Below are 17,365 nucleotides of genomic sequence, written 5' to 3' on the forward strand. Positions count from 1 at the left end.
ATAAAACCTTACAAAAACATTATTAATTTTTTAACATTGCATTTTCCTGTGATTAGGACTCCTACAACACCATCTGATTTTTTATTTTTTTTTGGTGCCAGTAGAAATTAATTCGGGCCTTGCAGGGTTAAAACAATGCTTAGACCTAACCGTATTCATAAACCTCAGAAACTTCTTCCATCTGCAGAAAGAATTGGGTAGAGTGTGTTTTGCATTGAGCATTTAGATTACCCTTAATTCCTATGACAAATTATTATTACTAGAAGCTGGGCCGCCCTTCGGGCGGCCCAGCGTCTAGTCGGCGACCTGGCCAACTCGGGAACGATGTAAATAGGGAATGAATGCCCCGCCCTTTAATGCAAACCCCATTATACCTGTTGTCATAGGACCCGTTTTGACCATCTGTTTGCCTGTGTCCATTTATGCCCATATATGGAGATATCTGTATCTGTCTGTCTGTCGGCGTCCATTTTATGTCCATATATGGAGATCACTGCAGATATAGTTCTGGGTCCATTTTATGCCCATATGCCCATATATGGAGATATCTGTCTATTTGCGTCCATTTTATGCCCATATATGGAGATCTCTGTATCTGTCTGTCTGTGTCCCTTTATGCCCGTATATGGAGATATCTGTTTATCTGCGTCCATTTTATGCCCATATATGAGATCTCTGTCGCTTTTTGTTTGTTTCTTCTTTAAGCAGAATACACAGCCTGCTTAAATCTGCATCATTCAAGTCATCCTCCCAGTCCCACGCTTTGTCGCTTGTCTTATGTTTGTCTTTGTCTCTTTTATTTTCTTTTTTGGAGCGGACCCCATGAATGCCCCACCCTTTAATGCAAACCCCAATATACCTCTTGTCATAGGACCCGTTTTGACCATCTGTTAGCCTTTGTCCCCACCCTTTAATGCAAACCCCAATATACCTGTTGTCATAGGACCCGTTTTGACCATCTGTTTGCCTTTGTCCCCTTATGCCCATATATGGAGATCTCTGCACACACAGTACCGGTTGCGGAAAACTCTGATGTCAGACATCAGCTCCCCATTCGGGGATTCATTATTACTAGAAGCTGGGCCGCCCTTCGGGCGGCCCAGCGTCTAGTCGGCGACCTGGCCAACTCGGGAACGATGTAAATAGGGAATGAATGCCCCGCCCTTTAATGCAAACCCCATTATACCTGTTGTCATAGGACCCGTTTTGACCATCTGTTTGCCTGTGTCCATTTATGCCCATATATGGAGATATCTGTATCTGTCTGTCTGTCGGCGTCCATTTTATGTCCATATATGGAGATCACTGCAGATATAGTTCTGGGTCCATTTTATGCCCATATGCCCATATATGGAGATATCTGTCTATTTGCGTCCATTTTATGCCCATATATGGAGATCTCTGTATCTGTCTGTCTGTGTCCCTTTATGCCCGTATATGGAGATATCTGTTTATCTGCGTCCATTTTATGCCCATATATGAGATCTCTGTCGCTTTTTGTTTGTTTCTTCTTTAAGCAGAATACACAGCCTGCTTAAATCTGCATCATTCAAGTCATCCTCCCAGTCCCACGCTTTGTCGCTTGTCTTATGTTTGTCTTTGTCTCTTTTATTTTCTTTTTTGGAGCGGACCCCATGAATGCCCCACCCTTTAATGCAAACCCCAATATACCTCTTGTCATAGGACCCGTTTTGACCATCTGTTAGCCTTTGTCCCCACCCTTTAATGCAAACCCCAATATACCTGTTGTCATAGGACCCGTTTTGACCATCTGTTTGCCTTTGTCCCCTTATGCCCATATATGGAGATCTCTGCACACACAGTACCGGTTGCGGAAAACTCTGATGTCAGACATCAGCTCCCCATTCGGGGATTCATTTTATGCCCATATCTGGAGAACGCGCGTGCCGGTGGGAAGAACGGTTCTCGAGATTCACATACATACATACACATTCACAGAGATTTTTTGTTGACTCATGTGGCGTGATGTCAGAGCCTTTTATGAAGTGATGTCACAATGAGTCAGCGATTGTGCCGATTTCCTCAGGAACAGCCTGATGTCAACAATCAGCTCCGCGTAAGGAGATTCTGAACGTTTCGCGCCGGTTTCGGAAAACCGCGAGTCGGGTCGGGTCGAGGCCCGGCACTGCACTCCGCGCGGCGGCGGGGAACGCGCGTGCCGAATCTGAAGCCGGTGGGATGAACGGTTCTCGAGATACGCGGATTACAAACAAACAGACAGAGATGTGTCGCATTTATAGATAGATGAGAGTGTACAAATGGAACCAAATGGACACTTACGGGTTGATTTGGTTCCATTTGTACACCCTAGACTTCGACACCCGTAAGGGGCAGTTTGGAACCCCCTCAAGGAACCAGGGTCCCTGGACCACACCTTGAGGCCCACTGGTGTAGCAGAGTGTTTCCAGTGAGCCAACATGCACAATATCAACACCCTAACACCTCCTCCGCACAGCACACAAGCGAGCGACGCAACACAATGTCCTGCAAAATACTGTCCGCTAATGGAGCGTTGGCCATTGCGTTATGACGTAGCCTGAACCAATAAAATAAATACATCGTAATATAAAGTGTTTGGGGGGGCGGGACATGGCCATTTACCTCTATGAACGTCGCCGTGAAACCTCACTCAAATTGAAGCTCCGCGAGCGAAAACAGGAGGGGTGGACGACGTTGCCGCTTGACGCGTTGTCACTCACGGTAGGTCAGGACGTCCTCATTGAAACAAATGTATTTTAATGAGATTTCATCACTCGCGTTGCGTCCCTCACTATCATTGGTAACACCTGTGAAGAAAGTAAGGAAGAGGCCCAGTTTATCATCGTCAGTAATAAATTATAGAGCACTTCCCCATATTAAAGTCCTTAATTATTTAAGTCCTTATCATATTCCTTCATTGCAGACCAGTGTGCAGAGTCCAGCCTGAAGGTGAAGATGAGTTGGAGTGTTTCTGTTAAACAGGAACCTGAAAACCACCTGGACAACAGTACGTGTCATGCTATTTCTCTAAATTTGAATGTTGGCATTTTTTTTTATGAATGCGAATAGACTTTAAGGTGTGGAAATGGAAAACGTATTTACAGCTGAGGTTTTCCCAACTACCAAAGCTATGAAACAGAGGAAACACTGCATGAAATAATGTAAAGTTCAAACCATTCATGTTTATTTCTCTCATTCTATCTTTTTATTCTTCCCTAGACTCTGTTTCCCTCCCTGTGTGTAAAGAGGAGCTTTTCCCTGAACATCAGGAGGGGAGTCCCAGTCTGGAGGAACCACAACCTCCACAGATTAAAGAGGAACAGGAGGAGCTACTACAAGAAGAGGCTGATGGATCAACGTTGACATTACTAGCAGTGAAAAGTGAAGGTGATGATGAAAACAGAGAGACAGAGGCTGTAGCCAGCACCTCAACTGAACACATGAAAACACAAACTGATGTAGAGGACTGTGGAACATCACAACCAACTAGTGGTGACCAGCTCCTCTCTCCACACTGTTCTCAATCTGACGTCTCTGAAGATCGTGATGAGCGGGAGGAGACCAGGGAAGGTCAGTCGGTGGTAAACACATTGGATTCACACAAAACACAAGATGTGGAAGGACAAACATTGTCTGTAAGCCAAAAGCTGTCCCAGGACCTGCCATCGTCAAAACAAACTCACTCCACCCAGAGCCACACAGGGAAGAAAGGTTTTAGTTGTACAGAGTGTGGCAAAATGTTTAAGCACAAGGGACATCTGAACAGGCACACAGTTGTTCATACAGGGGAAAAGCCTTTTACTTGTACTGTTTGTGGTAAAGCTTTTGGTCAAAGTAGTCATCTCAAACAACACACAAGAACTCATACAGGGGAAAAACCCTTTACTTGTACAGTTTGTGGTAAACACTGTGGTCATAGTGGTGAATTAAAAGCACACACGAGGACTCATACAGGGGAAAAACCTTTTACTTGTACAGTTTGTGGTAAAGGCTTTGGTACCAGTAGTGATTTAAAAAAACACATGAGGACTCATACAGGGGAAAAACCTTTTACTTGTACAGTTTGTGGTAAAGGCTGTGGTCATAGAGGTAATTTAAAAGCTCACATGAGGACTCATACAGGGGAAAAACCTTTAACTTGTACAGTTTGTGGTAAAGGCTGTGGTCAAAGTAGTGATTTAAAATCACACATGAGAACTCATACAGGGGAAAAACCCTTTACTTGTACAGTTTGTGGTAAACGCTGTGGTCATAGTGGTGATTTAAAAGTACACATGAGGACTCATACAGGGGAAAAACCTTTTACCTGTACAGTTTGTGGTAAAGCTTTTAGTCAAAGTAATAATCTAAAATTACACTTGAGGACTCATACAGGTTAAAACTCCCTTACTTGTGCAGTTCGTGGTACGCTCCATGGATTTGTTTTGTCACTTCACTTCTCAGTCTGGACAGCTTCCTCTCTCCAAGGGGAGGTGTGAATGCGAGTGGAATCCAAACGTGGCTTCTTATTGGTCTGTGGTGGTAGTGGGGCAAATACATCAGTGTGTATTGGCTGACTGATGTTCAGAAATACAAGTCAACTGAATCATGGCCAGACTGAGAGGCGAAGTGATAAAATAGATCCACGAAACGTAGTGGAGCAGGCTGGCACCCAGGCTACATACAGGCTTACTTGTTTAGGTGTGCCCAATGCCATTTTGCTATTATGCATGCGGTATTCTGCACACTGCATCAAAGCGTTGCAGCCCTGAACTAGACATGGGTGTTTTTAGGTGTTAAAGCGTTGCGGCCCTGAACTAGACATGGGTGTGTTTAGGCGTTACTTTAATCAAACCAATCAGAGTATCAGCTGCCATTCCCTTTAAGATCAGTGCAAGACATGCGTTAAGCGGTGAGACCAAAAGAGTAAGAAACATCATATTGAAAGGACCAATGTCCAAGTGCATGCATGGCCATAATCATATGTCCAAACTTTTTTCAAAGAGGGTCACATTAGAAAATATTAAAACATCCAAGGGCCGACTATATCTCCTGACAAAATGCCCTTTCAGTCAGACCATAACAGTCACAAACAATTACAATATTGTATTTATCATCATCAATATGTAATATCAATGGTCTTTTGTCAGGTGTGTGCTCTGAACAAAACACAAATAACTCACCATACCAAATGTTACCAGACATGCAAGGTTTAAATAATACAATAAAATAGCTTTTCTACCCCTTCAGAATGAGACAACAGCGAACAAGGAAACCTGACGAATTATACTATAAAATATTCTTGTTTGATGGTGCTGGAGGGCCGTTTGTAGGACAATTTAGGAATGAAGTCACGTGCCGTACAAAATTTGTCATCAGGCCGCATTTGGCCCCCGGGCCACTCTTTGAACACCCCTGTCATATATGGTTGCAATTCCAATGCTTGCTTTGTAAGCTGTAGCCTTTGATTGCATTTGAATAAAACCATGTGTAAGTGGGCTATCACCCACATGTTACTGATTCTAGAGAATGTCATGACAATCACAAACTATTAATTAGTGCTGCCGCGCATGTGAAGCATTAACTCTTCAGCTGCACTTAGGTGTTATATTCATTGCATTTATACAGACTAACATCTCAATGGTAAACACAATTGACACAAGGAATTGAAACTCATGTCTGCCAATTATAGGAAAACCTGAATCATAGAGATTTGTTGAGAATTAAGAAAGCGGGAGCCTCATACAGCGGAAAAGACACATGTTAAGCGGTGAGACAAAAAGAGTAAGAAACGTGATATTGAAAGAAGAAATGTCCAAGTGAACACCCCTGTCATATATGGTTGCAATCCCAATGCTTGCATTCTAAACCGTTAGCCTTTGATTGCATTTGAATAAAACCACTTTGTAGTAAAATCTGAATCATTGAGATTTGTTGAGAATTAAGAGAGCGGGAGCTTCCCGACTCCAGACATTTCAGGACATTAGAGGGAGGAAGGGAACGCACACACTCACTCACTTCATTTGTTTCTCTTCTAAGCTCTGGAAAAAACAGCTAAACCATAAACCATTACTCTGATGACTGTCATTATCTTGTATCTGAATTCTGACCGTTTTGTACATTTTCTTTTTTTTATTATCATTTCTGATTTGTTTGCTGTACATATGGTTTGGTTTCTGTCTGATATCTGACTGGTATATGGTGTTTGGCATTGTATTGTCATCTAATGTTTTAATGAATTGAGTACAAAGGTCCCAATAGAAGCAAGCAGTGCTTTGTTGGGTTAAAATCCACTTTTCACCTTGTATTGAACTGCACTTTCCTGTGCTTTTTTCCCCTCAGTGAACTGCTAATAAAGTATATCAAACATGTTTCACTGCTACAGGTATTTTATTTGTTATATATCATAACAGAAATGTTCAATCAAATGTGTGGTTCACCTCTAACTGTGGAAGTTGTGTACTTAGGCCTACCCATAATAACTACTGCACACAATACATGCCTACTCCATAATAAGTAGGCTAGTGCAAAGTCTGCAAACAATACAGGCCTACCCAAAATAACTACTGTGAACAGTACTAGCCTACCCATAATAACTACAGTGCATAGTATTCATACAGAATAATCCAAATAACCTTTCCTTCGATATTAAAATAATTTACTATGGCTGCTTTGAATCATGTCACACATCACACATAGTTCATAGTTTGTTGACTACTTTTCATACAGTAACAGCCTTTTTTCCCCCCTCTGTTTTCCTTCTTTTGTATTACAAAGGTCATAAAAGTCCTCAAATTGTCACTTCACTGTCCCGACCCACAGAATAAGAACCAACATTTTTCCACTCAATGCCAATGCCTATAAGCTGTAATACTGGGAGCTACTCTCCCTCTGCCAACCTGGAAATAACAACAGACTGAACTTGTACTTCCTTTAATGCACGAGGAGTCCAAGCCGCTTCTTTCGATTGAAATATATTTGGCCACGAAGATACACATCTGAAAATGTTTTGTGTCAGGGATAAAAAGACGTCCCAAAACAAACTGGTCAGGCTTGTTGTCACACCTAGAACTCTCTGAACCCCTGCTCATTATGCTAGGCTGGGATCACTGGGATGACTCAGGGTAGAGGACTGTTTCCCAAACAGTGGGTTGGGACCCATTTGTGTGCCGGGGGTGTGCCCATTTTCTTTTCCTGCATTTTTATACATTTTAAAAACATAAAACAAACTAATCTAAGAAATGTCGTAGTGGAAATAGCTGATCTACAAGCTCGCAACGTGGCGTTAAGCAACGCGTTGTTTTCTTGTATATTAGCAACTAGGTAGAGCAACTTTCCTGCATGTGTCAAACTACTTCAATATTGTTAAAGATATACAAGCACAGCACCAGAGAGAGCTCCACCAATCTGGTTCAACCCATGGCAGATTAGGTTTAAATTTGTTCTACTGCTATGCCACACAAATGTGGAATTCCTTGTCAAAACAGTCAAACAAAGAAAGGACGACACAAGAAGTCCTATCTGCCTCCAGAACAAAAAGTGTGAGGTCACAGCTGAGGTGGAGACTGAGATGCACTTTCTATTAAAATGTGACAAATATAATAATATAAGATAGATGAGAAATTGAGTCCTAGATGACAATGACAAACAAGACATTCTATTTGGAGAGAGACCTGCAGCACACTGAGCTGCACAATATGTGACTGCATGTCACAAACTGAGGGACACTTAAACAAACAACACTCAATGTGACTATTATCTTGACACACACACACACACACACACACACACACACACACACACACACACACACACACACACACACACACACACACACACACACACACACAGTTCAAAACTACATTTGGATCATTATGATATTAGCATATTGTTTAAAATACTGTTTTATTTGCATGTTAGATATTGTTTTCTGCTGTTAGTATTTTTCAGTTTACTGTACTTCGCAATATTGTAATTGTCATGCCAATAAAGCTATTTGAATTGAATTGCAATTGAATGAGCAACAATAGACGGCAATTCTTAACTGGCCCCTGTAATCTGTTTACTGTACTTTTTAGTGTATTAGGCCTACTAGGCTACTCGTATAATGATATTGTGAATATTATTGCATGTTATTTTTTGTCATTAAATGTCTTGATGGATTGAATACAAAGGACCTCAATGGAAATAAGCCTTGGGCTTTTTGGGGCATCCTTTTAGCATTCTTTTGTAGTCTAGGGGTGCGTTCGGAAATGCACACTCAACGCACTGGTGTGCCATGTTGTCGTTCGTTTATTCGGTGGACTTGGTGCGTTGTCGTTCGGAAATCCAGTGCGCGGCGCACTGGTGTGTTGAGTGCACGCACTCACCAACCCTACTCAGAAGACGGGGTTCGATGGTGTGGTGCAGTGTTTTGATTTTGAGTGTCTCGAATGCTTCTCAGCTGTGAACAATGGAGGAAATGACGCAAAGCATTTGCAGCTTAATTGGTCGTTTGGGCTTGATAGTTTCACACGCATTAACGTGTAAACTAACAGCAGGTATGCCAATGTTATGAACTACATCTCCTTTCAATAGCAACGTTACGTTAGCATAAGTTTACCTTCAGAGTTCAGAGTGAAAAAGCACACGGCTGCCTCTTAAAACTGGTCGTTCGTAAATAAGCCACACTGAACGCACTCTACAACACCACGCCCACTGCATTCACTACACTGAGCACACACCCGGTGCGGGTTTCCGAACGCACCCTATAAGTCTGTATCTCTGTACCTGTTTTTTACTGTTAATAAAGTATTCCATCGATTAATGTTGTGTGTTGCTCCCGTATGCTATTTACATCCTGCACATAATCCCACATGACACTCTGAACTCTGACTGACTGGGGAGGAAGTTTGGGAGATAGGTGGGTTAAAATAGGCTAATAGGTTAAAAAGAAAAAACAAAGTTTTGTTTTACCCCATGTACTCTGCAATGTAGAAGATAGCCTGTCCTCCCCACACACATTTCTGTGTTGTCACTGCTGTTCTGTGCGTCCGTCTCAGCAGGGTTGTCAACATTGGACTGTCAGAATCCAGGAGATTTATTTTTGGGGGGTGCGCGGAACTCCCCAACCGGGGTCTGGGGGGTCCTCTCCCCAAAACTTATGAATAGATATATTTTCCTGTGTTCTGTTGAATTTTGTGCATGTTTGATACATTTATCAGGCTTACTTTACTAGCATGTGTGGGTCAGTGACGTGACGCCCCAAAAAACATGTTTTTTAAAAAACTTTAAATAGCAGGCATAAAAATTATTTACTTTTGTTCTACTCACTCTCAACTTTATGGAAACACATTTTGTTTTTAGATATTTTATTGGAATCAGACTTTATTGAGCAGTTTGTTGTACTTAAAACCGTCATCTGGTGTGACATGACAATAATTGTTCATAAAATGAAAATGGAGTACACCTTTCTTAAGTTACTCACTTTATCAAAGTCCTTTATCATAACTAACCTGTGATCCACTATAGTTTTGTGAAAATTAATTGAATTGTATATTTTTTTTATAATCAACACTCTGTGTGAGGCCCATGTTGTCGATCTTTCAACATATTTTAATTTTATTCTGACAAAAACTTTCTTTAAAATTACAAAAATATTTGTGACTCTTCCTGATACTATTTTCTATGTAAACCATACACATTTTTTCGGTTTCATCATTAATAAAGGTATGATTTCTCACTATTTGGAATGTCACACCAGATGACTTAGTGTCACACCAGATGACCATATCTTCATGTGTCAAAGCAAACTGTGTTTTAACCTACCTATTAGTGAGTACTGAACTTTACTGATTGATTAAACAATTACCCAGGAAAAACAGCAACAGTAAAATTGCTTTAACATTAAATAACATGGCCTTAATATTTCTGAACAGGATAGTATTGTTGGGCCTTAACATAGGATAACAAAGAATTGTAGTAGTAGATGGATGATGAGGATGTGCACAGGAATGCTACGCACACCTAAGTCTTCTGCCGGCCCACGGCAGAAGGATCTTAAAGAGACAATAAGGTGCATAGCCACACTGGGAGCCAAGGCAACATTTTATTAACACCAATTATTGGAAACAACTCAGCATTCAGGTGTATTACTTTTTTCCGAAGTCTCCTGAACTTGAACACAGCATTTTGAGTTGAACAAATTTATTTACGAATCATGTCGTTACACCACATCTCCACTAGCTAAAGAGTGCTGGGTTGTGCAACTCCGAAAATAGCTGATCTACAAGCTCTCGCAGCACAATGCGTTGAGAGCTTGTAGATCAGCTATTTTCGCTATGTTTGTCTCGGGTCCTACCTTACCTCATTGTCCAGTCCAGTGAGTGAAAGTACAAAAGTATTAGATTAGATTAGAATAGACATTTAGACTGCATTGTACATCAGCCAGTCACATTTGGTGAGGGTATAGACATTTAGACTGTATTGTACATCAGCCAGTCACATTTGGTGAGGGTAGCAAACCGTTTGCCCTGTTGCGGTTCTGCTATGCCACAGACAACTTCCTGCTCTTTGTAGAAAATGCAGTCTCGCCCCTTTGGCCAGACAAAACCATTTTTCATTTTTCCAAGTTGATTCATGCAGTTTATCTCTAGCCCCTCCTTATTAATGGTAACAATCTGCCCCACATATGGCTTTCCCTCATATTTGATTATGACAAACTGTCCTTGTGTGTATTCATCTGAGGAGGTGTCTGAATCCTCAGTTTGGGCCTCTCCAATAGATGCACTTGTGTCCAGCACCTGAGTAGAAGACCTTCAGGAGGAGACATTTAAATGTAATTTATTTGTCAGGTAGATTGTTTTTAGTAGTAAAATGTAATTACTAGCAAGTCCTCAAGTTTGCCAAGTATGTTATACTCACTGAGCTCCGGAAGCTGTTTTGGGCCTGCAGCTGACCTGGGAAGGGGGCAGTTCCGCAGATGGGCCACCACTTAGTTAAGGAAGAAAAGGAATGAATGGATGACATAAGTTACTTTATTGTCATTAAACAGGTACAATTACAGGTATCATAAAATTGGCAAAGAGAATGATTTAGTTATACTTACTCATCACTTGTCTTGTCACCTGGCACCTCAGCCCTGGAGACTTGGTCGAACTGTAATTTCCGTGGGTTGTGACAGGTGCAGATCTGAGGAAACTGGCAGAAACAACTCAGGTCTCTGTAAACTATCTTTCCCGGGAAGATAGAAAGAACCTGGTGCGTAGTGCTGATGCCAGTCACTGGACGCACCATTTCATCCATGTTGGATATCTTCTCTTCTTCGATCCACATGACAGTGACTTTTTCAGAGGACTTCTGTAAATACTCACACAGATCCCTCTGTGTTTGTAGGTCACTGCCTCCGAGGACATACATGTCTGCCTTACGCTTCAGCACCCCTCCCACACCATCAGGTGCGCCCTTTCCATGGGAACGCTCTGAAAAGTTCCAGGTGACCCCCTTGAATCCCCATGTATAAGGAATGCTGCTCATGAGGAAGCAGTTTGTGCGATTCCGGTACTGGGTTGCTGGCCCATCACTGAGGACATGCAGGGTGTCAATTGCATTGTCTTGTTTTCCTCGGAAATCATCAATAACTGGCTTGATGTGTGCCCACACAGCACGCTCATCATGGCGTAAGGACTGTGAAATGGTGGCATAGCACTGGGAGCCACTGACTGAGTAGGCAACTCTGGTATGCACTGTTGCCTGCTGCCTATTGCCACCAAAATGAAACGCCTGAATCTCTGTGTTTAGTTTACATGCATAGTTCTCAGAAAAGTCTATATGCAAGACCATTTCATTGGAAATAATAAAATCACATTTTCTGTACCACCCATTTTCTGTTGTCAAGTGTCTTATATTAACTGCTTATAACGGATAGTTATTATAAAGTGTTACCACAATATAAGGTTTAGGTTTCTGTGAAGGGGTTTCTGCTCTGTCTGATGAATTTGCTGTATCACCGAATGAAGCTAAATTAAATTATGTAAAAATGTTTAAAACGTTGTTTTAAACATGTTAAAATGTTTTAAATGGACAAAAGAAACATGGGACTTGTTATTTATTGTTATGTCTGTAGGAAAATACAGTATATATCATCTGGTGTGACAATCAAGTCATCTGGCGTGACAAGCAGATATGTCACACCAGATGACGAAGTGTCACACCAGATGACGTTTTCTGCATTTAGGACTACCTTGAGGCTACCAGGTACACATTAGCATGCTAACAACATGCTAGCTATAACAAAACAACCTACATTTACATGTAATTATGACCAAAGTTTCAAATAACTTTTGCTTTATTAATGAAAAAGGTGTCACACCAGATGACATCCAGAAGTGCCACACTTGTCAAAGTTTCAACAAGATGGCATTTCATGAAAATGTTAAAATCATAACTCACCTCAGACACCTGTCTTGCAGTTGTGCTGGGAGTGCTGAATAGCCTTACAGAAGAAGGACCTCTCTAGCCCAGTAGGTGTCCAAATTATTGCCTGTTTAATTTTTCCAAACTAGTGTCACACCAGATGATTTTGGTTTGGGGGACAAAATCTTTTTGATCAGAAATGACTGAAAACATTATGCTTGGACTTTGAAAAGATATAGGCTCACAAATAGACATTTTTTTTTGCCTAAATTCATTTTTAAATGAATTTTAGCAATTCTTTTTCTTAGTTTTATTCAAGTTCCCACTTTGAGAAACAAGGTCGGGACAGTCACACCAGATGACATTTACCATGTTTGGTTGAAGATTCTGAAGAAATGAGGAATGAAATGTCTTAATCTTGAGTAAGTTCACATAAAGCTTAATGTCCTGCACAATATTCAGAAGGTTTTTGACAAATATATTTTTTATTTATACATGTTTGACACCGAGGACAGCGAAAACGCTACGTCACGTCACCCACCCGTGTACAATTTCAGCCTAATATGCCAAATGTAGTAGTACAGATCTGATGACAGAAGCAAAAGGACATCTTTAATAATGATTTCTCATCTTTAAGTCATTACTTAAGTGAATATCTGTATGATCTTTCTTGCATGTATTGCCCCCACCCCTAAAGCGGGGGGTCTGGGGGTCCTCCCCCAGAACATTTTTAACAAAGTAGATGTAATTTCCTGTGTTCTGGTGAATTTTGGGAGTTTGATACAAAATCCAGGAGAAATCCAGGAGATTTGCCAATCCAGGAGACTCCCAGGAGAGGGGTTCAAAATCCAGGAGACTCCTGGGAGATCCAGGAGAGTTGACAAGCCTGCGTCTCAGTCATTCAGTGACAGTTACACATTTCCTCCACCAGGGGACGAAAGGCATTAAAGCAACAGTGTCCGGGTCCATTATTGCACATGCGTCAAACACGTTGATCCGGAAGCCGGATCTTCCGGAAGTAGAATGTTTCTGGCGTGGCGTTTCCTCAACAAAGGAACTGTTGGTGTTTCATGGTGGTTTTGGGACGCGACCTGGCGTTTACCAACGAACCTAAGCATAACGGTGGTTGCCGGGGGGGCAAGGAGCTCCGCTGTGTTTACTTGGAAAGTCGGGGGGACGAAGATGTACTATTCTGTCCCTATCAGGACATAACTCGGACGGACTTCGCAAGTTCGCAACGCTCCACACGGAGACTCACTGTAGCTCGCTCGGCGGCGGTGTCTCACTCAGTGTTGGTGTTTCATGGTGGTTGGGACACAGCGCGTGGTGAAAACCTTCTCATATTAATAGGAGTTAAAACGCTTCAAATGGAGTCTGTACGGCTGAAGATAAATGAACACATGACGTCGGTGGGAGAGGAGATATTGTGTGTTTTGGAAAAGCAACAAAGTGTTGATGTTTGTTGCGTGAAGCTCGATGTCAGAGTGTTTGTGTTGGAGCGCCTCCGTGCGGCCGCAGAGGTCATATGCAGCCTTTTCCAGAGAGAGATGGAGACACTATACAACACCCAACTACACACCGCAGGTATGTCTGTTACACACACAACACCACACTACACACTGCAGGCGTGTCGCACCAATTCTTGGCCATCTGGCCAGTGATGTATATTGGACCAGTTACCCATAGATGGAGATCCATGTACTGTATATAGTAGGCTACATCCCTTTGAGAATTGGAGATCCCTGTGTGAACCAGCCGCACAGATATGGGCTGTCTTCTTACATATATGGGCATTCCCATATGAAGTCCTGTGAGATACAGTATGGTCTTAACTCTCCCCACGCTTTGAACGTTCACGTTCGCCCCAATTCGCAAGACCTCTCCGCCAATACGGCGCTCGTTCGGTTCGTTCGTCTGATGACTGTAAGCTGATGAGGGGTCGCGCGGCCGTGTACAGTAAACACATTTTCCGCGGTGATGGTGTAAAAAATCCATTATGCGTTAACATCAACGGAGAACAATTCACTTCCTTGTTGATTTCTCTGGCTCTGAGGCGCTGTGGCCAGTGACTGGTCTTCTTCTTCTTCAACACATAACAGGCAAATTCACATTCATTCTCGCATGACGCCGCCCTCTGCTGCCTGGCAGACCAAAGTGCACTATTGCACAACCCAAAAAAATAAAAATAAATAAATAAATGTCTGTCTGTCTATCTACTATAACGTCGCAAAGGTAAGCCGCTTTTTGATGGCACCAGACCCAATAAATAAATAAATAATCTGGCAGTAGGAGAGTTAATATTGATGACATGAGGTTCTCCATATATGGGCTTGAAAGGGATTGTGTTAGAGAGGTTCCCATGACATCACAACATACAATATATTTTATGCCCATACATGGAGATCCCTTTCTGAACCAGTCACACAGATATGGGCCATGTCTTGGCCATCTGGCCAGTGATATATATGTTACAGTTAGTTTGGGTAACTCAGTTAGATTGGTGTAAGAGCGCTCATTTTGTATTTCACCACAGCCCCCTACCACCACCTGGATCAATTCAGTTTGATAATCACTTATCAACACACCTGTGTAATTCCCAGTTGATGCCACAAGATGGCGACAACACAGCCATTCACTGTGGCTCATGCTTCACTGTGCAGTCGGTGACGTCACTCATCTGCGTCCCCTCTTTGTTTATCTACTAGCCTAGCTGAGCTGTGTTTAGCCATTAGCTTACTCTGCCTAACCCTAACCTCAGTAAAACTATGCCTAAACCTAACCTCCGTGGGGTGAGGCGCTATCCTGCCGACGCTCCACTGTCACCCAGGTGGGCACATCAAAGCGTGTGTGGATGAAAGCGACAGCTTGCTCCGCCCCACGCCGCATGACTAGGGATGGAGCCCGAAAACCGGGTCCATTACAAACCCGGTTCTGAATTTATCGAGACCCGAGTATCAATAAGCTTCTGCTTGTCGAGCTTGTTAACGGGTAAGCTAAAGCGTCATAACGTTACGTCGGGGACGGGAGGTAGGTAGGCTACATTGCGTCATTGATAGTTGTGCTTTGCAAGTGCGTGCCGTGGAACAGTGGTGGAACGCGTGAAACACTAAAAAGTTTGGTTATATTTGAGAAAAGACAAGGGGACAGGGGAGAGCTAAATGCAATAGGCTATATGCAGCACGGCCACGGTTACATGCTCGGTAGGGAACACTTCGACAATGCAGAGGCACATAGCGCATCACATAAGAAGACCCACCAAAGTGCAATAACTTTGAATGTCTGCGACGAGTTGAAACAACGCCAGTGTCGGCTGTTGCAGCAGCGCGACAACCGTTCTCTTCCACCCAAAGTGTGTGGTGCTTGAAAATATGAATGATTCCATTGATAATAATCCGTTTGGGATACTCAAAATCCTTGCCATAGAGTTATAATGTATCGATCCATGCGAATGAATCCGTAGCGTCGCCACTCGCCAGCGTGACTTCTTCTTCTCAGTCTACCAAAAATAGCAAATCTACAAGCTCACAACGCGGTGCGAGCAGACGCTGTGTGAGCTTGTTGATTGTTTTTTTTTTGTTGCGTGACACCGTCGTACTAAGCGTTATAAATTACACTTTTAAAGTGACAGTACACATTTAGTTTCTTCAAATAGTTTCCAAAAATAAAAACGTTACTTGCCTTCTGTCTGTTAAGTTAAAGTACTGTATTTGAAGGCCCTATTCAAATGTAGTGGAAATATAGATTTTTGTTGTTGCTTAAAACAAAGAAAAGATAATGGAAAAAATAGATATGCATTTCTGTAAAAAAAAAAAAAAGAAAAAAAAAGACATGGAAATGTTAGCCTATAGTTTATATTATATTCCTAAATATACCATTTATATTATAGTTTTACAGTAGGCTAGTATTAATACTTTATGAATAGTACTGTAAAACAATACTATATAGCCTACATATAATATATATATAATATATTTAATAAAGCTTCAGAATTGATAGTGTCTCATGTCTTTCCACAAAAAAACAGGAAAAGCTCAATAGTGGGCTCGATAAAAGCCCGGCTCGATAAGCATGATCGATAAGGTGCTCATTATCAATAAAAATTAACGAGCTCCATCCCTACGCATGACGAGCGCTCCTGGTCTCAATCTAACTGAATCTCAAACTAACTGTGACATATATATTGATGCCATCTGGGATCTTCATATATGGGCATAAAAGGGATTCTGAGGAATACCCATATATGGACTTTTACATATATCACCTGTGATGTCACAGTGATGTGTCAAGGGAACCAACCCATAAACTGTAATGTACACACACAGAGACAAGCTGTGACATTTCTCATGGTAAACTGTGACCTTCGGTCGCAACTATCCATGGATCACACAACGCTCGATTTCAAATATAAAGTACTTACCGGTATTCCATGGCCACATATGTTACTAATACTATTCTTTTCGGGTGGGTACTTACTTAAAGGTAGGCTGACACGGCCAAAACAGCTAATTAAGGCTATCAAATTAGCATATTTTTTAATGATGTCATGTACCCCCATGTTAAATTACCCAATCAAATTAATTTATTGTAGTTACTGTACTGAAAGTAGTACTTTCTGTACAGTAACTGAATTAAATTAATTTGATTGGGTAATATGACGGGAGGGGGCGGAGTTGAGCGCTGAGCATTATCTAGTGAAACAACCCCAACAGAACTGTGCGAGGAGGAGAAAATGCGACAATTCATAAAACGAATTTTAAAACAAGCAGTTCTAGGGGTAAAAAATTGATATAATCTGCTATAGAATCCCCCCTAACCGTGTACAGGGTACAAGTCTTCTAACAAAAAGGTGTCAGAGATTAGAACGAGGGTCTAACGTTCTCCTCCTCCGCAGCACAGAGCACTTTTTAGCAGCCATCTCTGCTAGAAAGTGCTCCAGTGCTTCACCGGAGCTCCGGAGGACTGAAGTCTGTGGCTCATATACACTCCCTGTGTG

This window comes from Nannobrachium achirus, assembly GCF_963921795.1.
Source record: "Nannobrachium achirus genome assembly, chromosome: 1".
In the NCBI taxonomy this organism is placed as follows: domain Eukaryota; kingdom Metazoa; phylum Chordata; class Actinopteri; order Myctophiformes; family Myctophidae; genus Nannobrachium; species Nannobrachium achirus.